We start from the raw sequence: 26,771 nt of genomic DNA, 5'->3' as shown, positions 1-26,771 counted from the left end.
AGAGATGGCATTTTAAAAGTTGGGGGGGGGGGAGCGGGTGGGGTGGAATTGGTAGCAGGAAAAACATCCCTCCCAGTTGGCGCGCACTTGAACAGGCCCTGTGTACTCTGTTTATTTGAACAGCCACTCTGTAACGGCGATGTCTACTCACTGTGAATAGTGATAGCTGACGAGAAATGTAGTTTAGCTATATATATGTGTACCGAATATGGGTTTCAGCCGGATATGAACACTGATGGCTCTCTCTGTGTTTTCACGCAAATGCAATGTTTATTGTTTGTTTATAGCATTTCGTTAACAGTCGCAGTGATATTTATTTTTGTTCTTGTGGCTTCAGTAACCACCGGCTCCGATGAACACCACCCGAGTGCTCATTTGGACGCACAGTATATAGGCACTTCATGTGTCCTCTGTTGTTTGCAGAACTTGTATTCGGTGTGCTATTCAATGAGCACAGCAAAATGTTTCCTCAGAATGGGTCAACATGAAGGGGGATCTCAATAAGCATTATTTTTTTGTATTCCTGGGATATGTGCTCCACAATACAATAAGCAAACCTTGGGATAGTAGCAGGAAATATATGAGAGGGCATTACAAACACTGTTGATATTGTAACCCTGTATATGTTTAATAGCATAGTGTGGCTATTTTTCCTAATGTTCATTGAGGCAATGTTTATATTCACAACACCGCTTAGTGGTTCTACTTGGATGACACTTTATTTGTAGTGCATAACTCACAGAATATTGCATGTTTTAATCTTGGTTGGGAATTATGTAGTCCAATATCCCTCTGGGAAGGTCGATAAAATAGGTACCATTTTGTGCGAGGGTCGTCTAAATTAAGATAAAAAAAACTATTTTTTTTATTTTACCAAGTAAGGCCAGAAGCGATCTGGCCACAAATGATTGCTCAACAAAGTGGCATTTGTGGTAATTTATAGCAGCCAAATACTCTAAATGCATGTTTCTAAATGTGGAGGGAAAAACCAGAGGACCTGGAGAAAAATCCACGCGACTACTGGGAGAACATGCAAACTCCAAATATACAGGTGTCTGTGGTTGAACCCATGCCCTCCCTCTTGCCATCGTGGCGCCCATGGTGTTTCTTGGATAAAGGAAGGTGTTTGTAACCTGTGTGAGAAACGTAACTTGTTATTGTAAAATCAAAGAGCCGAAATAACAACTAACATCGGAAGGTGGTAGGGTGGAAACATCACAGCCAGTTATGACTTAAACTGGTTAATAACGTCCTTCCAACGATTGCTCAGTTTGTACCCATCTTCTCCGTTGAAATTGTGTCTGTGTCTATAATACGGATGGCTTCATTTCTCACACTAACACAGCCACCTCGCACGCCGACACGGCAGCGGCTCTGCGATCTCCCATGAACGTGCTAATTTCTCACATGAACATGCTAATTTCTCACATTAACATGCTAATTTCTCACATTAACATGCTGATCTCTCACATGAACATGCTAATCTCTCACATGAACATGCTAATCTCTCACATGAATATGCTAATCTCTCACATTAACATGCTAATCTCTCATGTTAACATGCTAATTTCTCACATTAACATGCTAATCTCTCACATTAACATGCTAATCTCTCACATTAACATGCTAATCTCTTACATTAACATGCTCATCTCTCACATTAACATGCTAATCTCTCACATTAACATGCTAATATCTCACATTAACATGCTAATCTCATATATTAACATGCTCATCTCTCACATTAACATGCTAATTTCTCACATTAACATCTCTAGCCCCGCCCACTTTGTTTATGACCCTTGGGCTACACCCATTTTAAACCTTTTAAACAGTCTGCCTCGGCAGCTTTCCTCTTTTTCTCCTCCTGATGACGATCGCTTGTGTCGCGATCGAAACGTCGTAGTTTTTTGTTATTTTCTTTCAACCTATCTACGTGACTTTACCGAAAGACCCAAAGAATATGAATTCCTGCAGCCACGAAAGCTACAAGTCAAGATCTAAACGTGCATGTTGAGCAAGTGTGTTATATGTGAGGACACATCAGGTTGACTAAATCGCTTGTGTCAGTCACATTTTTTCCCTATTCAGTGTGATGGTGCGCCTGCCATTCCTGTCCCTTCGGCAATAGTGGACATTCCACATTCGCATTGCAGTGGTCATTATCTCTCTAGGATGAACACTGGTACTCCATTTATTCACCATAGAAGGACGGCCGGTGATGACAGACTGGAAATTTAACTCGCAACCTTCTGTTTTTGAGTCCAGTGCCCAAACCATAGCATCACATGGCTAGCGGAGTAACATGCACGTGAACAGCTAAAGGTCCATTGGTGTGTGCTGGGAAAAGTGTCCCAGTGTGTTATAACCACTGAAAATATCAACATCTGCTGATGTATTTATTCCTTGGCTCATGAATGGCGTAGTTGTTGCTGGGCACCGTTTGCACAAACACACCTCTTTGGTGCGCACACGAAATGATTTCCCCACAAAGTGAATGAGATGTTTGTCAACAACTTTCGGGCAACGGCAAACAGCTCAGCCTGCCGAATACTGTACCCGCCATTCAACTGCAAATCTTTTGGGATCTCTCAACTGTCGAAGAGGCGTCACGAGGCAAATCGAACCACTCCCACCCAGCATTTAGACTTTCCTCACCATGCCAGGTGTGGGTAAGAATGCATTCTGAATACAGCCACGGTTAGGCCTTTCTAATTCAAGGGCCACTTAGCACAGCTGATGCAGAACATTCCATGAAGCCCACAGCTGGCCTCTCTGTTCTCCTCAGCCCTGTGTCTTGTGACGCCAGCATCAGCTGTGAACTTCGTGATTTCACAGCGTTCTTCCTCTCAATAGCCATGTCCGTGCGTCACGCACCGCTCATAATTAAAGTGTAATTAATTTGGCAGTTTTCAGTAGTCACTTGGAATACTCGCGTTTCTTGTGCATTGTGTGTATGATTGCCATGTTTATGCTACCATTAAAGCACGCGCATTTGCTCACGTGCGCAAAACGAGGCAGCGCTGACGAGTGGGCCGTTAAACAGCATGGGCCCAGAGAGATTGGTGGAAACTCCACGTTCCCATGTCAGAGATCAGTTATTTGTGGGTTATGCGGTGTTGACTTCCCACCAAGTCTATCTCACTATGCATGGCAGTTGCATGAGCATGAATTGGCATTGGTCAGTTTGTACATTGTAATATGTATACTCTTTGGTTCTTTCGGTAAAGTCACGTAGATAGAAAATTTATAGATCACGACGTTTCGATCGCAACACAAGCAACCGTCATCAGGTGAGACAAACACAGCAGGAGAACTGCTGAGCTGAACTGCTGTTAATAAATTTTCTACCTACGTGACTTTACCGAAAGAACCAACGAGTATGGATCCCTGCAGTCACGAAAGCTTCAAATCAATATTGTAATATGTAGTTCAGGAATTGGAGAACGGAACTCTTTGAATCCCATTTTAATATAGCTGATGTCTTCTTTAAAAAAAAAATAACATTCCCCTAAGAGTGACTTTACACACACCATTATTCACAGACCTAAGTAGGGCTATGGGCAGTCATTCCCCACAAATTTACAAAATGTAAAAGCATTAAAATGTTTAGCATCATGCAGTCGTATGATATATTTTGCAATCAGTCTTTGGTATGTTATAGTGACCTATCATAATGCACAAACTACCCTGTAGCACCATCATTGCCAGCACAACTATAAACATCATCACCCTCAAAACCACCCACACCATCAATACAACCAGCACCACCATGACTAATGTCATCACCACCATAACCACTACTATCACTACCATCACCAGCACCATTATCACTGACGCCACCAAAACCACCAACATAAACACCACCACAATCACTGCCAACACCACAAATAATGATACCAACTCAACATCAAATAACACCACAAACACCACCAGCACTGCTACGATAACCACCACCATCATCATAATTACTGTTACCACAACCATCATCACTGCCAGCCCTGCTACAACAAGGTTATCGTTACATAATGTTATAAGGGTGATGGTGCAATCAGTGTGGTGATTACGTAGACCATGCGCTGTATGGTGTGACGAACCACCTCGCCTTTGCGCTGCTGCCCAGAAATCCTGTATCCACCGGTGTAAACCTTCAGAGTGAAATGATAAAATCGGTATGTTTTAATCTGTGTATTGTTAGTAAAAATCGTGATTGTAAAAAAAGACACATCCCAGTATTTTAACAAGATGTGTAATTTCCATTCTGTACGCGAGGTTTTACGCTGACAAATAGAAAAAAAGAAATCGCATCGATGTCTCCACGCTCGGTCGAGCAGTGTCGTGCCACTGATTTTCACATGGGCCGTGCTGAGACAGAGGTAGAAATTCCACATTCCCATGATGGATGCCAGAAGAAATAATTTCCTTACCAAGCAATATTTTTTTTATAACAACGGCTGGGGGAGGGGGGAGTGGTTGGGCTGAGCTGGCCCCCCAACTGGGAGTTGAACTCACAACTTTTCCGATTGTGAGTCGTGCACTCTGCCACAGTCCGTAGCCGCGTCGTCAAATGCGTTCACTTATCTGGGGGCGTGCGGTAGTTAGATTGTGCATGGGCTTCACATTTGAGGTCAATAAAATAAAATAAAACACACACACCGGTGTTTGGTGTTGATTAGTAAATGTATTAAGAGCTCTCTCTATATATGTGCGTTTAAAATAAAGTGTGCGGCCCTTTGTCCACGCACGACTGCACGAAGGCCTCCCCACACAAGTATCGAGCACGTGAGTTGTCCTGGTAGGAACCTCCTCGTTACACCAGCCCACACGGGATTATTGTGTCCGTCGTGCAGGGAGGGGCTGGGTGGGGAGGGGAGGGTGGGGAGGGGCTGGGTGGGGAGGGTGGGGAGGGGCTGGGTGGAGCTGGGTGGGGAGGGTGGGGAGGGGCTGGGTGGGGAGGGTGGGGAGGGGCTGGGTGGGGGGTGGGAGGGGTGGGGCTGGGTGGGGAGGAGGGTGGGGTGGGGCTGGGTGGGGGATGGGAGGGGTGGGGCTGGGTGTGGAGGGGCTGGTCACCCCGTGGTGCCCTTATAAAACTCAACGTTTAACCTACTCACGCCGGCTTGTGCCCGCCCTCACAGTCGGGCATATTTGCGGAATACACCACGCCGCCATTGACCCTGGCCATTGACCGAGCAACCCAACGTTCCTACCAGCTCCCTTCGCAGGAATGTGTTTTAAACCATACTTCACCATGCTGGGGCAGATTTAGTGAAAGGGGGAGGGGGGGTGGGGAGATGGGGGGGGGGTGTGCCCAGGACCGGTTTAGCTCCAACTCGCTAGTAATGTTACCCGTGATCGCTGGCTTTATAGCGCGGCGTGCTGCCGTTCCATTCCATTCAGAGATATATGTATTATTTGTTTCGACGTGTTAGTTTTTTTAATCTTTAAAAACTCACGAATGTAACAACATTCCATAAAGTGTTAAAGCATATGAATAAAAAAAAAGTTACTATAAACAGCGCCATTGTTTCAGCTGAAAATAAATGGAACTTTGTTTGTACAGATTGTAGGAAAGTTGATGCCTCAATGCATAAGTATTGGCAGTGGTTAAAGAGTACGGTGTCACTGAAAATGGAGCCCTCCTTGCCCGGAATGTGCCGTTGTGTTGTCACGCACGGACCGCTCCGTGCCGCAACCCCATCGCACCCAGAGGCTGGGCGGCAGTGGAAATGGTGCGATCATCCCCCCCCAAGACCCACCCCCAACCCGTTTCGAATTCACATTTTACTGGCCCCATACGCCAGTCTGCCAGGTGTGGCCAGTGAAGCGAGACCCAAAGCTGCGCCAATAACACGGGGGGGGGCACCCCACGGGAGTTAATTCGCCGTCGGTGTACACACCGTGCAGTGGTGCAGAGCGATCGGAGCCACTGCTGTGACACGTTCGGAGACCCAGATGCAATTTGCCCGCTCACGTGTAACCCCCATTGGAAATTGTTTATTAAGATCCTGTGCCCACCGCACCCCGTCTCCGCCATAACAGCTTTAACATTTGCTCGCGAGCTACATTTGCCCAAACTAATTATGCGGATATATTGATGACCTTTGTGTTTGTTCTGTCTCTCTCTATAAATATGTTATGTATTGTAGAATAGATGCATTTTAACGTTCGATTATGTCTTCTTGGTTCTTTCGGTAAAGTCACGTAGAAGGGAAGTAATAAAGCCTGGAGCGTGACATTCAGACTCTGTCTACTTGACGGACCTGTTCTCCACCTGAGGACGGCTGCTTGCGTTGTGGCCGAAACGTCGTGAGAATTATTTTATTATGTTTTATTTTTATTATTTTATTACTTTCCTTCTACGTGACTTTACCGAAAGAACCAAGAAGATGAATCCCTGCAGTAACGAAAGCTTTAAATCGAAAGTTCGATTATGTGTTCTATAACTTTGCAGGTACAAGGAGATCTTGGCCTTTTTGTTATTTGTGCTATTTGCAGACAAAGGGCATTGTGGGCCAATAAATAAAACCATGCCTTTTATCTACAGTGGCAGCTAAAGAATACTACACGTTTTTGTAACTACATCTAGATATACATTATTTTGTTATTATTAACAATAACATTACTAACTACCGTGGTGGAGAGGGTGCAATGGTAAATGCGCTGCACTATTAACCTAGCGAGCTGTGTTTTATACTGGTAGCAACCTCCTGGTTACACCAGCCCACAGGAGATTATTGTGTCCGTCCGTCGTGCATCCAAAAATGGGAGGGGTAGGGCTGGGTGGAAAGGGGAGGGTGGGGAGGGGCTGGGTGGGGAGGGGCTGGGTGGGGAGGGTGGGGCTGGGTAGGTGGGTGGGAGGGCTGGGACTGGGTGGGGAGGGGCTGGTCACCCCGTGGTTCCCTTATAAAACTCAACGTTTAACCTACTCACGCCGGCTTGTACCCGCCCTCACAGTCGGCCATATTTGCGGAATAAACCACGCCGCCGTTGACCCTGGCCATTGACCGAGCAACCCAACGTTCCTACCAGCTCCCTCCGCAGGAATGTGTTTCCTTGCCACAGCGAAACGTCAGGGGCGAGTGACATCCCGAGCAGTCCCGGCTCTGCAATCCACTAATACACTCAGTGCCCACCATGGTGACTTGAGGTCAAACAGACCCCCATGAGCGACACAGCACTTGAGGTTTTCATCCCGTAGTGTGATCACAAAGGGCTGCAATTGATGTTATTGTCATGACTATGTTACCGTACGAACAAACAAGTGCTCCATTGAAAGATGAGCATCATCGCAATAGCCTAGGCCAATTTAATTCCTTGATTGGGAGAAAATACAAACATGAACGTAGTATAACGATCCAGTTATCATTATTTGCCCCCACATCTTATCCAGGGACGTCTGTGATATATATATCTACCGCATGTAATTTTCATAAAGTGCACAGCGCAAAGCACATGTTGCCAGAGGTATTTGTTCACCGAATAGTGGTGGACGTGGGGTGTGTGAGCAAAGCAGTCAGTCGTTCACACTGCTTGCATTGATAACCATTGCAATTGCACACTGTGTCAGCTGCACACGATGCCAAGGTTGGCCATTGTGCACAAGGGAGCGCCATCGATGGAGCTTGCCAAATGGTCCAAATGTGCCAATTTTTTTATTACCCGCAAAATGACTCGGGTTTGAACGTACGCGGCGATCGTCGCCCCGAATGCGAAAACTTGGCAACATCCTTCTAGGGAAAAAACGAGTCGTGGGTAAGCAAGCTGAATAATTATTATAATAATGTATAATTTCAGCTGCCATAGAACAGCGCTCTTCTTATTCTTCTTATTCTTGGTGTATTGAAGATAACACAAATAAAAAAAATCGCAATGACTCTTGGACAAAAATCGATGATAGTTATTTACCCTACAAAGATGATTTTCAGCATCTTAGCCATGATTGTGTTTGGCATGGATTTAATGCCAGTGAAATACATGAAGACACTCACAAAGCATAGAAGTAATGTGGAATTTTCACTCGAGATCAGCTCCACCAAAGGAAACGAGCATCTCTCCAGGCTCATTCGAGCATGTAAACATGTTGACCTTGGACTTGCACGACCGAGTGATTTACTCCGAATCTTGAGTAACAGAATGATCCTCATTGTGGACGACACAGAAGGGTTAACGTACGCAGTCGCCTCTACCCACAGCACGGCCTGCGAATAAGGTGGCCGAGGATAGAATGCGACATCGTCGAATATAACATCGTATACTCTGGTTCATATTCTTGGTTCTTTCGGTAAAGTCACGTAGAAGGGAAACAATAAAATAATAAAAGTATAAAAGATTTAAATAATAATGTATACTCTGGTTCTTAACCTTTGCTGCAGCCTTGCACCCCTTTGGTTCTCAATCGTACAACAATGTATGATGTTAAAAAAATGCATAGGTTTCATGAAACTAAGTAGTTTTCCCTTTTTTCTGGCAGAAAAAAGGGAAAATCCTATTCTCATATTTTGGTACTGGCAAAGGAGGTCCCGTAAAGTAGTTGTACTTACAGGTCCGTGCTTAATTTGTGTTTTGATTTAGATTCTAAAGAAAATCCGGCATGTCTCTCACCCCTAGAAAGGGCATCTCGCACCCACAGAGGGTACATGCACCCCAGGTTAAAAACCAGTGGTATACATAGTATACTCTTCGATTTAAAGCTTTCGTGACTGCAGGGATTCATCTTCTTGGTTCTTTCGGTAAAGTCACGTAGAAGGGAGATAATAAAATTATAAAAATTATAAATATAAAACATAATAAAATAATACAATTATTTTTTATTATTTTATTATGTTTTATTTTTATTATTTTCTTTTGTATTATTTTACTATGTTTTATTTTTATTATTTTATTATCTCCCTTCTACGTGACTTTACCGAAAGAACCAATACATCTGTGAAACGACTGGACATCTGTGAAAAAGAGCTTTATAGCTCATCGGATTCCTCCAGTATAAATATGATTCCAAGTCCCTATGATGTGTAAATTCACTATAGCAAATTCCTTCAATGTATATAAGGTGTCCATAAAATCCCTATCTATTGTATTGAAATCAAAGCAAGTTACGGTAAATTACGCTATAATATAATCGGAGGTATATTTATAAATAACACTTTAAGCATTGTATTCTTGCAACCCCGCGTGACACATTTTGCAGCATCTGTCAAGTTATTTTTGTAATTGCCACCCACAATACAATCTCGTAAATCTTGTAGATCTGCAACTATTGTTCGATAATACCTCTGACTTGATAAAGCGCCATGCAAAAAAAAAATCTAAAGGCGTTACAAGTGGAGATGGAGCCGTTCTGAGCCTGTTGCCTCCACGTACAGTCCAGCGATCTGGGAAAACGTTCTTTACGGTACTCCCAAAACGATGTTTGCGTAATGACAAGGAGCCCCATCTTATTGAGACCATCAACACTTTCTTGTACATTCATATTCATAGGGTTCTGAAAATAGACATATATACACACACACATACATACCATAAATAGTTAAATAAAATAGATAGGACACCCCGTATATATTGTGCATATCCAGTATTGCTCAAAGAGAGAATGGCTCGTGGAATTTGTGACATTAATTCTTCATTTGCCCAATGTTGAATGCCAATGGCTAACTAATCAAATCAAGTTTGTGCAATGTTACTGCAACAGTCAGAGTCAATCCAAACATCTCTTTGTACTTTTATTTAATAGGGGGCACGTATGGGGTGCGCGACAATACGCACTTCCAAGGAGACCATCAATAGGCAAGGAGCGTCTGTTTCGGGTGCGCCTGTGCAGAAAAGCCGCTCTGTCGCTTGCACGAGGGCAGTGTGTTGATGACAAATGTGGTGGTACTTGCCGACAGGTCCCATTGTGTCTCCGCTGTCCTGGGACGTGGCCTTTCATCGGCGATCCCTGTCCCCTCCCCCATCCTGCCTGGGAGTTTCTGGGTCAGCTGCCACACACAGACACCGCACGGCGCAGGCAAAGCCACCTCGCCCCACCCTGCCCTCCCTCCACCCCCCTCCACACCCCTCCACGCATCCTGTTCCACTGTGCCCTGCTTCACCCCACACCTTGTGTGGCTGACCCAAACATGCTGCATTGTGCCCTCTCCTGTAATGCTGCACCCCTTACTTTGATCCGTCGTAACCTGTGTGCTTCATGCCGTACCACGTGGCCTCCGCACCACGTGGCCCTGCACCACGTGGCCCCGCACCACGTGCCCCCCCCGGCCGTCACACTCGCCTATATTCACACACCTTAGCCTGTCCTTTCCCTTGACTCCCAATCATGGACTGTCATGTGTTATGGGTCACTCTGCCTTTTTTCACCTTTCCCTACCACACTGAAAGAGGCAGTGTCTCTATAAGTTGCTACAAAAAGTAGGAAGGGAAATTCCACATTGCTATGGTGGAGGCCGGTCTATATAGGAAGATATCGCTTCATGCCCCATGCATGATAGATATTTGATTGACCCTGGATGTATGGTGGGTTGAGTTGACACTTGACAAGCATTTGGACAAGTAAGTAACAATTGTCGCAAAACAGCACCCATTGCATATTGTCACCAGATACTATCGCACTAATCCCACATTTACAAGAGCAGTTGCAAAATGGGCCAGAGTCGCACTCCAGACGCAGGCTGTGCAAGTCGGGCCGTGTGCCCATCCATCATGTGGTTTCATGCCCTCTCGTTCGACCTCTGTACCCAGCCCTCGCTCACCACACTCCCGTGCCTCACCACCCCTCTCTCTCTCCACCCGCTGCAACATTGCCTCGTATCCCACCCCGCTAAGGTACGCCTTTGCCAGGCAGGAATCTAGGCGGGGCTGGAGGGAGTGGGTCGAATTATGGATTATGATTTTTTTTATACTGAAGGGTTGGTTAACATGAAGCTGCGGGATGTTAAAATGTATTTGTGAACATTTGAATCGTTTTACTTATGAACCAACACAGCTGTGCCTTCGATGGAGGTGAGTGCCAATGTTTGTGACGTCACCGTGATCGTGGGCACCCACGTGATCGTGGGCACCCACGTGATCGTAGGCCCGCACTGGTGCACCGCTAATCTCCAAACTGTTCGGCGTCATAGCCGTAACTCGCCTACCGCTCGCCCACGAGATCCAGGGCCCCCTAATCGATTCGTTAGAACGTAGAACAACTGGCAGAAAATGTCTGGGCCACATTCTGACGCAAATTAAATGTGTTGTATAATTGCAGTTCAAGGCCAGCAAACCTTGTATAAAGCAAAGCTATAAAAATGTGCTTGTTTTAAAATATTATTCAATAGTTCCTTTTAGGTGGTATACATTTCAAACGTATACCTTTTGTACATATGCTGTATTTATTTTTAAAATACCTATTGCATTTGTAGTGAGTCCAACTGAGTCGTAGACGTTATTCTTCAGAGGCAACACATTTATTGTAACACGTATATACAAAGGGGTCACTGCCAGATACAGCCTGGGGTGGTGGCCACCCAGCTAACTACACTGTACGTAGGAGTTACAGCTACGAAGGCTCGGACCCTCACTCGGGTCCCCGGCCACATGTTGATGCCTCGTAGGACGTAGAGCTTCCAGCTTGTAGACGTGGAGCTTCCAGCTTGTAGATGTAGAGCTTCCAACTTGTAGACGTAGAGCTTCCAGCTTGTAGACGTAGAGCTTCCAGCTTGTAGACGTAGAGCTTCCAGCTTGTAGACGTAGAGCTTCCAGCTTGTAGACGTAGAGCTTCCAGCTTGTAGACGTAGAGCTTCCAGCTTGTAGACGTAGAGCTTCCAGCTTGTAGACGTAGAGCTTCCAGCTTGTAGATGTAGAGCTTCCAGCTTGTAGACGTGGAGCTTCCAGCTTGTAGATGTAGAGCTTCCAGCTTGTAGACGTAGAGCTTCCAGCTTGTAGATGTAGAGCTTCCAGCTTGTAGATGTAGAGCTTCCAGCTTGTAGACGTGGAGCTTCCAGCTTGTAGATGTAGAGCTTCCAGCTTGTAGACGTGGAGCTTCCAGCTTGTAGACGTAGAGCTTCCAGCTTGTAGATGTAGAGCTTCCAGCTTGTAGATGTAGAGCTTCCAGCTTGTAGACGTGGAGCTTCCAGCTTGTAGATGTAGAGCTTCCAGCTTGTAGACGTAGAGCTTCCAGCTTGTAGATGTTGAGCTTCCAGCTTGTAGACGTAGAGCTTCCAGCTTGTAGACGTGGAGCTTCCAGCTTGTAGACGTAGAGCTTCCAGCTTGTAGATGTTGAGCTTCCAGCTTGTAGACGTGGAGCTTCCAGCTTGTAGACGTGGAGCTTCCAGCTTGTAGACGTAGAGCTTCCAGCTTGTAGATGTTGAGCTTCCAGCTTGTAGACGTGGAGCTTCCAGCTTGTAGACGTGGAGCTTCCAGCTTGTAGATGTTGAGCTTCCAGCTTGTAGACGTGGAGCTTCCAGCTTGTAGATGTTGAGCTTCCAGCTTGTAGACGTGGAGCTTCCAGCTTGTAGATGTTGAGCTTCCAGCTTGTAGACGTAGAGCTTCCAGCTTGTAGACGTAGAGCTTCCAGCTTGTAGACGTAGAGCTTCCAGCTTGTAGGTGTTGAGCTTCCAGCTTGTAAACGTGGAGCTTCCAGCTTGTAGACGTAGAGCTTCCAGCTTGTAGATGTTGAGCTTCCAGCTTGTAGACGTGGAGCTTCCAGCTTGTAGACGTAGAGCTTCCAGCTTGTAGACGTGGAGCTTCCAGCTTGTAGATGTTGAGCTTCCAGCTTGTAGACGTGGAGCTTCCAGCTTGTAGATGTTGAGCTTCCAGCTTGTAGACGTAGAGCTTCCAGCTTGTAGACGTAGAGCTTCCAGCTTGTAGACGTAGAGCTTCCAGCTTGTAGGTGTTGAGCTTCCAGCTTGTAAACGTGGAGCTTCCAGCTTGTAGACGTAGAGCTTCCAGCTTGTAGATGTTGAGCTTCCAGCTTGTAGACGTGGAGCTTCCAGCTTGTAGACGTAGAGCTTCCAGCTTGTAGACGTGGAGCTTCCAGCTTGTAGATGTTGAGCTTCCAGCTTGTAGACGTAGAGCTTCCAGCTTGTAGACGTAGAGCTTCCAGCTTGTAGGTGTTGAGCTTCCAGCTTGTAGACGGGGAGCTTCCAGCTTGTAGACGTAGAGCTTCCAGCTTGTAGATGTAGAGCTTCCAGCTTGTAGACGTAGAGCTTCCAGCTTGTAGACGTGGAGCTTGCAGCTTGTAGACGTAGAGCTTCCAGCTTGTAGACGTGGAGCTTCCAACTTGTAGACGTAGAGCTTCCAACTTGTAGACGTGGAGCTTCCAGCTTGTAGACGTAGAGCTTCCAACTTGTAGACGTGGAGCTTCCAGCTTGTAGACGTGGATCTTACAGCTTGTAGACGTGGATCTTCCAGCTTGTAGACGTGGATCTTCCAGCTTGTAGACGTAGAGCTTCCAGCTTGTAAACGTGGAGCTTCCAGCTTGTAGATGTGGAGCTTCCAGCTTGTAGACGTGAAGCTTCCAGCTTGTAGATGTGGAGCTTCCAGCTTGTAGATGTGGAGCTTCCAGCTTGTAGATGTTGAGCTTCCAGCTTGTAGACGTGGAGCTTCCAGCTTGCAGACGTGGAGCTTCCAGCTTATAGACGTAGAGCTTCCAGCTTATAGACGTGGAGCTTCCAGCTTGTAGACGTGGAGCTTCCAGCTTGTAGATGTTGAGCTTCCAGCTTGTAGACGTAGAGCTACCAGCTTGTAGACGTGGAGCTTCCAGCTTGTAGACGTGGAGCTTCCAGCTTGTAGACGTGGAGCTTCCAGCTTGTAGACGTGGAGCTTCCAGCTTGTAGACTGGGAGCTTCCAGCTTGTAGACGTAGAGCTTCCAGCTTGTAGATGTTGAGCTTCCAGCTTGTAGACGTGGAGCTTCCAGCTTGTAGACGTAGAGCTTCCAGCTTGTAGACGTAGAGCTTCCAGCTTGTAGACGGGGAGCTTCCAGCTTTTAGACGTAGAGCTTCCAGCTTGTAGACATAGAGCTTCCAGCTTGTAGACGGAGAGCTCCCAGCTTGTAGACGTGAAGCTTCCAGCTTGTAGATGTGGAGCTTCCAGCTTGTAGATGTGGAGCTTCCAGCTTGTAGATGTTGAGCTTCCAGCTTGTAGACGTGGAGCTTCCAGCTTGTAGACGTGGAGCTTCCAGCTTATAGACGTAGAGCTTCCAGCTTATAGACGTGGAGCTTCCAGCTTGTAGACGTGGAGCTTCCAGCTTGTAGATGTTGAGCTTCCAGCTTGTAGACGTAGAGCTACCAGCTTGTAGACGTAGAGCTTCCAGCTTGTAGACGTAGAGCTTCCAGCTTGTAGACGTGGAGCTTCCAGCTTGTAGATGTTGAGCTTCCAGCTTGTAGACGTGGAGCTTCCAGCTTGTAGACGTGGAGCTTCCAGCTTGTAGACGTGGAGCTTCCAGCTTGTAGACGTGGAGCTTCCAGCTTGTAGACGTGGAGCTTCCAGCTTGTAGACTGGGAGCTTCCAGCTTGTAGACGTAGAGCTTCCAGCGTGTAGATGTTGAGCTTCCAGCTTGTAGACGTGGAGCTTCCAGCTTGTAGACGTAGAGCTTCCAGCTTGTAGACGTAGAGCTTCCAGCTTGTAGACGGGGAGCTTCCAGCTTTTAGACGTAGAGCTTCCAGCTTGTAGATCTTGAGCTTCCAGCTTGTAGACGTGGAGCTTCCAGCTTGTAGACGTAGAGCTTCCAGCTTGTAGACGGAGAGCTCCCAGCTTGTAGAACGGAGAGCTTCCAGTTTGTAGACGTAGAGCTTCCAGCTTGTAGATCTTGAGCTTCCAGCTTGTAGACGTGGAGCTTCCAGCTTGTAGACGTAGAGCTTCCAGCTTGTAGACGGAGAGCTCCCAGCTTGTAGAACGGAGAGCTTCCAGCTTGTAGACGTAGAGCTTCCAGCTTGTAGATCTTGAGCTCCCAGCTTGTAGACGTAGAGCTTCCAGCTTGTAGACGTGGAGCTTGCAGCTTGTAGACGTAGAGCTTCCAGCTTGTAGACGTGGAGCTTCCAACTTGTAGACGTAGAGCTTCCAACTTGTAGACGTGGAGCTTCCAGCTTGTAGACGTAGAGCTTCCAACTTGTAGACGTGGAGCTTCCAGCTTGTAGACGTGGATCTTACAGCTTGTAGACGTGGATCTTCCAGCTTGTAGACGTGGATCTTCCAGCTTGTAGACGTAGAGCTTCCAGCTTGTAAACGTGGAGCTTCCAGCTTGTAGATGTGGAGCTTCCAGCTTGTAGACGTGAAGCTTCCAGCTTGTAGATGTGGAGCTTCCAGCTTGTAGATGTGGAGCTTCCAGCTTGTAGATGTTGAGCTTCCAGCTTGTAGACGTGGAGCTTCCAGCTTGCAGACGTGGAGCTTCCAGCTTATAGACGTAGAGCTTCCAGCTTATAGACGTGGAGCTTCCAGCTTGTAGACGTGGAGCTTCCAGCTTGTAGATGTTGAGCTTCCAGCTTGTAGACGTAGAGCTACCAGCTTGTAGACGTAGAGCTTCCAGCTTGTAGACGTAGAGCTTCCAGCTTGTAGACGTGGAGCTTCCAGCTTGTAGATGTTGAGCTTCCAGCTTGTAGACGTGGAGCTTCCAGCTTGTAGACGTGGAGCTTCCAGCTTGTAGACGTGGAGCTTCCAGCTTGTAGACGTGGAGCTTCCAGCTTGTAGACGTGGAGCTTCCAGCTTGTAGACTGGGAGCTTCCAGCTTGTAGACGTAGAGCTTCCAGCTTGTAGATGTTGAGCTTCCAGCTTGTAGACGTGGAGCTTCCAGCTTGTAGACGTAGAGCTTCCAGCTTGTAGACGTAGAGCTTCCAGCTTGTAGACGGGGAGCTTCCAGCTTTTAGACGTAGAGCTTCCAGCTTGTAGACATAGAGCTTCCAGCTTGTAGACGGAGAGCTCCCAGCTTGTAGACGTGAAGCTTCCAGCTTGTAGATGTGGAGCTTCCAGCTTGTAGATGTGGAGCTTCCAGCTTGTAGATGTTGAGCTTCCAGCTTGTAGACGTGGAGCTTCCAGCTTGTAGACGTGGAGCTTCCAGCTTATAGACGTAGAGCTTCCAGCTTATAGACGTGGAGCTTCCAGCTTGTAGACGTGGAGCTTCCAGCTTGTAGATGTTGAGCTTCCAGCTTGTAGACGTAGAGCTACCAGCTTGTAGACGTAGAGCTTCCAGCTTGTAGACGTAGAGCTTCCAGCTTGTAGACGTGGAGCTTCCAGCTTGTAGATGTTGAGCTTCCAGCTTGTAGACGTGGAGCTTCCAGCTTGTAGACGTGGAGCTTCCAGCTTGTAGACGTGGAGCTTCCAGCTTGTAGACGTGGAGCTTCCAGCTTGTAGACGTGGAGCTTCCAGCTTGTAGACTGGGAGCTTCCAGCTTGTAGACGTAGAGCTTCCAGCGTGTAGATGTTGAGCTTCCAGCTTGTAGACGTGGAGCTTCCAGCTTGTAGACGTAGAGCTTCCAGCTTGTAGACGTAGAGCTTCCAGCTTGTAGACGGGGAGCTTCCAGCTTTTAGACGTAGAGCTTCCAGCTTGTAGATCTTGAGCTTCCAGCTTGTAGACGTGGAGCTTCCAGCTTGTAGACGTAGAGCTTCCAGCTTGTAGACGGAGAGCTCCCAGCTTGTAGAACGGAGAGCTTCCAGTTTGTAGACGTAGAGCTTCCAGCTTGTAGATCTTGAGCTTCCAGCTTGTAGACGTGGAGCTTCCAGCTTGTAGACGTAGAGCTTCCAGCTTGTAGACGGAGAGCTCCCAGCTTGTAGAACGGAGAGCTTCCAGCTTGTAGACGTAGAGCTTCCAGCTTGTAGATCTTGAGCTCCCAGCTTGTAGACGTAGAGCTTCCAGCTTGTAGACGTGGAGCTTCCAGCTTGTAGACGTAGAGCTTCCAGCTTGTAGACGTGGAGCTTCCAGCTTGTAGACGTAGAGCTTCCAGCTTGTAGACGTGGAGCTTCCAGCTTGTAGACGTGGAGCTTCCAGCTTGTAGAACGGAGAGCTTCCAGCTTGTAGACGGAGAGCTTCCAGCTTGTAGACGTGGAGCTTCCAGCTTGTAGACGTAGAGCTTCCAGTTTGTAGAACGAAGCGACCCCGGTCCCTCTCAGGGACCCACCTTATATCCTCCCGGGTCGGGGCTGGCTCCGCCCTAGGCCCCGCCCGCCTTCTCAGGCGTTCTAGCTCCCTCTCGACCCCCCTCGAGAGCTCTCCCTGGACACGTGATCACCCCCTAGCCCTCCCCCACCTGGGGGCCTCTCTGTGGACACTCCAGATCACGTGTCTACGGGGTCAAGCAGAGTGCCATGACCCGGGGCAACCCGCTCCCTGGGCTGACACTCTCCCACTTCCCCTTGTGGGAGCCCCCACCGCACGCTATGTGTGGTGCCCGTGCTATCCCAGCGCTACCCCAACACTAGGGCTGGTACTACACCCGTCTAGGGGGTGTACGCGATGACAGTGCATCGCACGCCATGCTGTGCTAGATCCGGCATCACACAGCAACCCACCCGGTGCTGTCCGCGATGTAGGAACATCGCACGCCACGGCCCTCCCGGGCCGGCACCATACAGTGACATCCACGATGTCACTACACATTGACTATACTATTTAATATGATGTAGTATTATAGTTCTATGGCCCCCCCCTAATTTCATTAATATTGATAGTGCAATGCAGGGGACATCTTGCAGAACTACAGTCGAACTCTTCTTCTCCATGGTTATGTGGGAGAAGAACATTGCGGATTCTGTTACCTGTGGGGTTATCCAAGAATGAACTCGACTTATTTGTGGGGGAAAAAAAATCAGCTGTAGCTGGAGATAATACGATTAATTTGCTGAATAACCCCGCTTTTCCGCAAAAACATGTAGATAATCTGAATTATGCAATAATTTCTCAAAATACTTGTTGGATAACCGACAGGTGAAAGGTTGACTTTGGAAGTTACGTCACATGGCCGAAAATCCAAAGTTAACATGACAGTACCTTGTGTGTTGGTGATGAGGCTGAGACTGCTAACTCATCTGCCTGAGATAATCCGCTTGATCTGGTTGCAAGTCCTCACCATTGCCAGCTTGGTGTTTTGACTACGAAGCCCAGCCTATTACCACTTTATTCCTATATTCCGGAGTAAGGATTAATTACACTGGTCAACACACTTTTTCTGGCATAAGGTATTCCAACGGGTTTAAGGTAATTTCGGGGTGCTGATTCCAAATCTGGCATCAGTTTTTGTCTATCACATCAGGTTTTTGAGATATCAAATATTGCATTTCCAATAAAAACCGCAGAAGATAAATATTAAATAAACGTGGATATATACATAAAATGATATTATAAACACACTATCCTAAAAATACAGCACCATATTTTAACACTAAAGCAGTCACTGACTCGCAACAACTTGCAATCATAAGTGACAGAGTTAATTTCGGGTAAAATCAATGAAAATGGGGGTATGCCGATAGCATAAAAATGAGATGTGATCGAGCAAATCTGAGATCAGATTTGGAATCAGCACCCTGAAATTAGTCTAGAACAGCTGCAAAAGTCCAGGCCAGAAAAAAACTTTATTTTTTGTTGACCAGTGTTATTGATGGGTGGAGTTCTAGTTGAATTTGTACAAGCCACAATGAATAGAAACTGTTATTTTTTAAAATTGTATTTAGAGAGTGTGAGGTTGCTATGAATGTATTCTCTCTTTCCAATATTTGAAGAAAATGGGGCCAATTTCCTCGTGCAATATTTTGAATGCTGTGGTGCTTAAAACATTCTGCTTTGGCACACTTTTTAAAAAATGTTGGAAGCTAAGATACTTTTTCCCCTTTCTAGCTTCACATCGTGTTCATTTGTATTGAAAGCAACTGTAGATGTCACCGTGTTTAAAGACGTACTTTAAGAAACCTTTCTTGGATTCTGGGGACTAAAAATGTACTCGAGACATTAACATTATTAACTGACATTATACGAAGGTAGAAAGAGCACACGACTCACAATAAAAATGTTTCAAGTTCCATTCCTCGTCAGTGATCCATTTTAATGATCCCATTAGCATCAATAACATAAACGAGAGTCATTTTGTGGGAAGTAAGCAGTGGTTGCGCTATGTCGACTGGATCCTGCCATGAGAATGTGGAATTTTGTTCAATGACAAATATATTTTGTTTACATAAGTGTAAGCATTCATTCAGCCCATTATACCTTCAGGGTTAATGAAATACATATCACCATTGGAACCTCCTTTGCTAGTAGCAAAATATGATCATTGGGTTTTTACCCTTTTATCTGGAAACAAAACTGACACATACATGATCAGAGTTGTGTTTTTGTTTGCATTCCGACTGCAGGTACTGTGGTCAATGCAAACATGACTCCTTGTAAAATAAAAGGTGTCAGTTTTGTTGCCAGATAAAAGGGTAAAAAAACAATTATCATCTTTTGCTACTGACAAAGGAGGTTCCAATGGTGTAAATGCTTACCCCGAGCTCTCATACTCTGATGGTGCATTGTCTTTGAGTTGTGCGCCTTTTGGCGTCATCTGGTCCAACACCATGTGAGACTAGGCTCTAAGGAAAGCTGTCTCGGTTTGCATTCCGACTGCAGGTATTGTGGTAAATGCAAACATGACTCTTTGTAAAAAAAGGTGTCAGTTTTGTTGCCAGAAAAAGGGTAAAAAAACAATTAAAATGCATATCACTTTGTGGGAAGTCAACAGTGGGTGTCTGAAGAGAGACAGATCTTCACCATCGTAATGTGGAGTTTCCACTCTTTGCTCATGGCTACCGATGGAGATATGCATTGTCCTGTACACGTTTTAACGGGAATCCTTTATAGATTGCTATATATATACCTTGATGCAATTTATCACCGGATCGGGAAACATGAATTAGGAAAATACATGTTTTAACTGCTTGGACTACTTCATACACGAATTTTACAGCTTTATCTAGTTTCCCCAAAGTATAAAAATGTCACTGTTCAAGTGTACCCATGGAAATTACACCACTTGATTTAAAAGCCTACCTCTCAAAACCTTGACACCCTGTATAATTCTCTTCGTAGGGTTTTTGGAAACACTATTAGCGTGTGCTTCAGACGAAAAACAAATGCCGATCCCCGAGTCGAGCGAACCAGATGGTATATAACAACACACAGCTCTGCTTCCCTGAAGAGCAATTCACAGTTTTCTCTCTGTGGGGAAAACTTGTGCTCACTGACATTTTTATTATGAGCAAATTTTTTTTTTTATCCGTAAATCTGGCCCAACAAGTATCTAAAGTGAAGCCAAACATGAACAGGTTGTGGTGACCCCCGCGGGCCTAGTCACGTTCATACCACGCTACAAAAAACAAAGATCCCCCGTATAGCCTTTAACAGACTGTTGGGGCAAGTGCTGTTAGCGACGAGTACCTAATGAAGGCCGGCACTGTGGCACACGAGGGGGTGGGGTGGCCAACACCACGCCCGACCGCCTTTGTCTCCCCCAGTAGCGATGTGTTTTTACGTACCGCACCAAGGTACCAGAGGTCGCAAACGGGTTTTGATTCCTTACCCGTACCCGGCCGCACCAGGGTCGCAAACGGGTACTCGTACCCGTACCCTACCCGATACCCGGCTACCCGTACCTGGCCGGGTATCGGGTAGGGTACGGGTACGGGTACCCGATTGCGACCTCTGGGATGAAGCCATGTTGCAGGCGCGGGTGGGTTGATTCTAGGAACTTGAATTGTGAGAAGAGACAATACGTTGGGAAATGAGTGACAAACGGTTACTCACCAGTTACTCACGGCCTACCCGTACCCGTACCTGGCCGCACCAGGTTCGCAAACGGTTACCCGTACCCGGCCGGGTATGGGTAGCCGGGTATCGGGTAGGGTACGGGTATCGGGTCCCCGATTGCGACCTCTGACTCATTTGACACTGAGATGACCGATGGGAGGCCCAGGACCGGTTCAGATCATCGTCACTGGTGGTGTTGGCCGTGAGCAGGAATCGAACTTGGGGCGCTGGGTTCACAGCGCAGCCGACTAAGCTCGACACCACCGCTCCCCACACTGTAAAATATAGATACCAACACGCACGTGCACCCCCCCCACCACCCGCCCAAAAGTCTCGGCTTGTTCTTCCATCAGCAACGGAGGGCAGAGGAGTGATGATCACAATAACGAGCAGAGCCCCGGGTGGCTAAAATACAGCAAGTTGGCACAGCAGGGGGCACAGCTGGTGCATCTGCCAATCATCTGAGTCGGTCAACCCATAGCACCTGGGTTTGTATCATGACCTCCTGCCAGCAGCGACCCTTCAACACTTCACGTGATAGCCTCAAAGTGCACCTAGCCTGGCACAGGCACCATGGGGACGTCACCGCCACTTAGTGGCGAACCGCGACTTTAAGTGTCCGCGTGCCCCAAACACACGCTTCATCCAAATAAAACCTCAAGCAACAGCCAAAATATACGAAATCTTCCCCTTGACGTGTACACGTGCATCTGTCAACACGCGCTTTGAGAGACGGTGGCTTCAGGGGCAGAACACTCGGCTCACCATCGGAACGATGAGGTTTCAAATCCTGGTTGATGGGGAGGTGGGGGGTAGAAATGGCTCAGCCCTTCGTCTCTCTGGCATCGATAAAATAAGTAGTGTGGTGAGTACTTAAAACCTTCCAGCCTAGCTTCTTGGATGTCTGTCAGCAAGCAGCAGCAATGGGACAGGGGTGAGGAGAGTCAACTGCTCAATAACCCCGTGCACAAAATGATGGCTGTGCCGTTACTCCTCACACCTGCCCGTGCATCCTCACGCAGTCCTTACGTAGCCACGCATGTTGACAATGCTTCACTTTTGTGCGTGGATTGTTTAGTGGTGTGTCCTGTTGGGTGAACGCAGTGGTCACAACGATCGACTCGCAATCGGGGTTTGACTTGGCACAATATCTGTCTCTCGAGTCGGTGAAAATGAACGTTGCTTTTTGGACAATCACTATTGAATTTAATGGGATTAAACTGCACCCTAACATAAGAATGTGGAACTTCCACCGCTTTCTGAGGGCTATCACCAGAGATAACCACGTCACTAAATATTGACTGCAGTAAAACGCTGTCACAGACTAACCTGTCCCTGCACGTACAGCGCCGATGCTGCACTCGTATAACTCTATAATGGTTCAATATTATTGCCGTTATTTGCAGTATAATATTAGTTTTCATTGCAGTGCCTTGGGGGCTCAGTGACACAATGCAGCTTCCCAATATACATTACAGTATTTTCGTTGAATGATACACGTTTGACAATACAATATGATCTCTAAAATACATTCTCAAGATGATATGTTGCCATGCAATAATATAATGTTCTGGGAAGTAAGTAGTGGTTGTTCTCCTTCAGATTCTGGCTCCCACCAAAGTAACGTGGAATTTCCACCACTGACTCAGGACCACCAGCGGAGATGCTTGTTGAGTGTCAAAGATACCTCGACTTCACCTGGGCTCTGTGATTCCAGCAACGTTGTACCCGAAGTGAAATGGCGCTTAGTAGGGTTTTCCGTATCGGGTCCCAGTGTGCTTGTGAAACCCGCAGCTGCATATACCTCTGCTGCCCATTTAAACAAATGGAACGAAAACAAGCAAAGGGATTGTGCAGGAGGGCAAGAGAGGGCTTTCTATGTGTGGCTTCAGATGCGTGCTGTGGGTGCTGCGTGGGCGGGCCAATGTAAGCAGTTCCTACAGAGGTGGGGGGGGGTGGGGGGGGGCCTTGCCTGGCCCGTGTCCGAGACTGTTGGCCCCACGTTCGCACCCGGTGGCCCCCGCATTGCTTGATCTCATTTTTCAACGCTGCCCCGCTCCGATTTCGGCTCCGTGCCTTGTTACTGTTGCGCGGGGAGCCGCGGCGCGCATACTGCGCCCTTTGTGCGACTCTGGGCTTGAGCAGCCCTGCTCAAAGCAGCAGCAGCAGCGGGGATATTTCATAACACAGAACAGAGTGGCGTGGAGCAAGTCGAAAGATACGCATTTATTCTCGTGCCGAGAATTGAGTGTTTTATATTTAGTATTCATAACAAGGGAGAGGCCACGCGCACTACACGACTTTAGGTTTGAACAAAATATCAATTGGCTGTAAAACTTCCCGGGGAACGCTTCATTGGGTTCAAATGTTGGCAGTCGCGATTTCATCGTTATACGTGGAGCTGGTAATAATCATCGTTGGCAAAATGAATCTTAAAACATTGATATGGAGACTATGATGTACCTGTTGTGTTCATCTTTTCATGACAAATACGGCATAAACCTGATATTTCTGATTCCACACAGATAAAAGGGTAAAAACCACACTTACTTCAAACACTTGCAATTATATGAGCATTGTAAAAGTGGTTAACCGAATTCACATGCTTAGCATTCGTCACGCAGGATTTAACATTCAGAGTGAAGCTTCGTTCAATAGTTGTTTATAACATGCTTTGATGGAAAATGCACCAACGGGATTCTCGTTTGTTCGGCTGTACCTTGCGGGTGAGGGGTGATGTTCTGGCTTTAAGCAAAATGCACATGCATATCTAGATCATTCGACCAAGACAAATTTAAAATGACTTCGTGAATATATCTAACTTTGATTAGATTTGTATAGTACTGGATGGGAAGCAAGCTTATCTGTGTACAGTTGTTAAACCCTAAGTGCTTGCCCTAATCTCCTATAAATAATCCCGTGATTAATGTATAGGTCTGAAAATGCTTACTTTTTTTTACAATTTAAGACAGAATTTTGAAACATTTCAGAAGCATATGAATGTACGTCGGTGTAAACTATTTCTCTGCTGTATTTGTGACTTTATTGTGCCTAGCAGCAGCCTCTCAAAAAAAAAAAACGTTGGGTCCAACTCATCTTCACTGGTGACCCCAATGGCGGAGCCAGGGTTTTCAGGTAGGGGGGGGCAACCCCTCCAGCAATGAAACATGATAGAGGAGTTGTTAGTAAGTAAGGACTTGCCCCTTGCTTTTTATTTGACGCGTGTGCGGCGATGTCGCAGCCATCGATCGAGGGTCGAATTCGAACCGCGTTGTGTGATCGGCATCGCGCTCGCTGAAGGTGTTGATGCCTTCAGCGAAGTCGTGGACTGAAAAGGCAACTGCGCACAATTCTGTGAGTCACTTATAACCGCTTTGCCGTTACTTATTGCCAATTATGGACTCAGACTATTGTCCTATCATCTCATAGTCCCTGGCACGTAATAATATGCTGCACAGTGGCAGTGGAGGTCGCAAAGTGCCGATTTATTACTAATAAACCCCAAGGATCCGATCGAAATTAGGGATTTCGTTCGGATCATTAGGGGGAGGCACGTGCCACCCCACCTCCCCACTGGCTCAGCCAATGGGTGACCCCCTCAGCCAGTGGTGAAAAATCCCACATTTTTATCTCCACAAGGGACTTTCTTCACAACCCAGAGGCGGAGTTGACCCTAACATAGTTTTGAACTCGCAAAGTTCCGGTTGCTAATTGAGTGATGTGGCTGCCGAAACACCACAAGCTGCATCGGTTTGTTTATTTTATGTAATCTCGGATTTTTTTTTTACGTTTTACAGTTTTTGACATTAACGCTTCGCATGAAGCCAGCAGTCATGAATGTTAATGGTTGTGGATACTGCGTACATACATCGTAGATTTTTTTGTGATTATAAATCGGGGATCGAGAGCTCAGCACAACCAATAGTGATGGGGATGCTTCCACCACGTGGCCATCACTAACTTGCTTCCGCTGGATTCCAAAGCTGTTGCAGAGTCATCGCCTAACAATCCGAGATGTTTTCTAACAGTATCCCACCATCTGCCTTTGAGGTATCCCCCTTGTTTGCTTACCTGTGGGGGGGGGGGGGCTCACCTCTGTGCCTGGCTCGGTCACCTGAAACCTCACCTTAAGGCCCCGGTGTTCAGTCTCAGAGTCAAATGTCCTAGCTAACAAAACCGCATCGTATGCATTCTCTAGGCCCTCTTGCAAATGACCCATTGTGATTTCGAGGTTAGCTTTATTGAACGCATCCATGGTTGTGGTGCTTAAACACTCGGCGTACTTGTATAAACCCACTCAGCATGATCGTCGTTATCCGTGCTCTATCAACTTCGGGATAAAGGCATCCACACGCCATTATTATAACTCGACTGCTGTGATGCTACAATCTCACCGAGTACGTGAACCGATCTCATCGCTCCGTCGGAGGTGTTCTCTCCACAGCTGCCATTCCATCACCAGTTCTTTCTTGTGATTGAGTGGCTGACATGTAGTGTTCTGAAGGCACGCTTCCATTCTCGGGATTCCCTTTGCCCTGCCTGAACGCACTTTGCCTAACGGTCGATTTGATGCCTCTGATTGTATCTGTTTATTGCCAGAATCGTACGTGCGCTCTCTTGATATTTTTCATACGCTTTTCACAATTTGTTCTATTTCATTTGTCAGAGTCTCTGCTTCTGCTCCATATGACATGGCTAGCAGTATTTCACTGATTGAAACTTTATTTTCCAGGAGCCTCAGCATTCTGCGTTTCATCAACGAGTTTAAATGTCACGTACTCGCATGCTGCTTTTGTTCAACTCTGTATTATTAATTTCGATCCACATCAGCTGTCAATAATTGCCATTCTTATGCATATTCTTCTGGGTTTTTAAAATGCACAACTGTTGAACATCAAAGTATCCGATGATCATACATACATCAATACGTATCAGCGCTTGTGTAATATTTAACAAATGGTCAAGGTGCGTAGGTGTTGGGATCCCGTGCTGTGTTGTAATGATGGTGCTAGGTTGTTACGTTAGCACGGTAGAGAAATAAATGAACAAACATACGGCATGAATAATGGAACGCAGTCCACTCGTGCTGAATGCATCGCTGGTTATCTGTACGAAGCATACCCACACAGTGAATTGATCATCGCATTCAAGAGAATGTCGCTCATTAAAACTTAACAAACTGTCAATAAACCGTAAACAGCACCCGTTGTAAAATAAAGCTCATACCCTTATCATGACCTTGTAAACATAAATGACGTTATTTTGGAACAGGTTCTGCCCAACATTAGCATTGCGTTCAAGTAAATATAATGATAATTTTAATCCATCTGTCAATCCATGCGTGTTGGTAATGGAGGAAAACCGGTATCATTTTGCAGTGGTTACAAATTACATTGCAGCTGAAAATTAACATGTTTTTGTTTGATCATCTAGGCCAATTCAATATGCAAGAGTGCCACGGTTATGTAAACGTGTTTCATAAACGTGGTGTTACATAAATATCCCACGTGCTTAGGCGTTGTTTGTAATCAAAAACACTCCCTTTTCCTTTCACAAATTTTTACGTGATCAATTGCACAATACATATTTGGTAAGAGTGCCAGAGTCGAAAATAGCATGCAAAATGTACTTGCCACATAACTGATCGTCGGATAGGAGACTGCTGGAAATGTTGGAAGCGGTGCTACTTATGCGAACCGCGTGAACCAAACACAAACATTTAAACAAATCCCGTGCGCGCGCGCAGATTGTGAAACGGATAAGGCTGACACTGGAATTGCCTTTCGCCGACTCGGTTTCGGTGATTTAAAGAGATGGTGACATTCAGAGCCATGAAACGTTGGCAAGCAATCTTTGATCAAATATTACAGGAAAAATAATTCCTATTTTACAATCGGTTGTGTTTTTGCCCTCGGTAATCATCTTCAAACTAATGTTCTTGCTATTGTCACACTATAAATCTAATTCTATTTACATAATTCATTTACAGCAGTCACACAATTCATATTGTCTAGTCGAACGTTTC

The sequence above is a fragment of the Lampetra fluviatilis genome, chromosome 2 (genome assembly GCF_964198595.1).
Source record: "Lampetra fluviatilis chromosome 2, kcLamFluv1.1, whole genome shotgun sequence".
NCBI lineage: Eukaryota > Metazoa > Chordata > Hyperoartia > Petromyzontiformes > Petromyzontidae > Lampetra > Lampetra fluviatilis.
Note: the sequence above shows the minus strand (reverse complement) of the source record.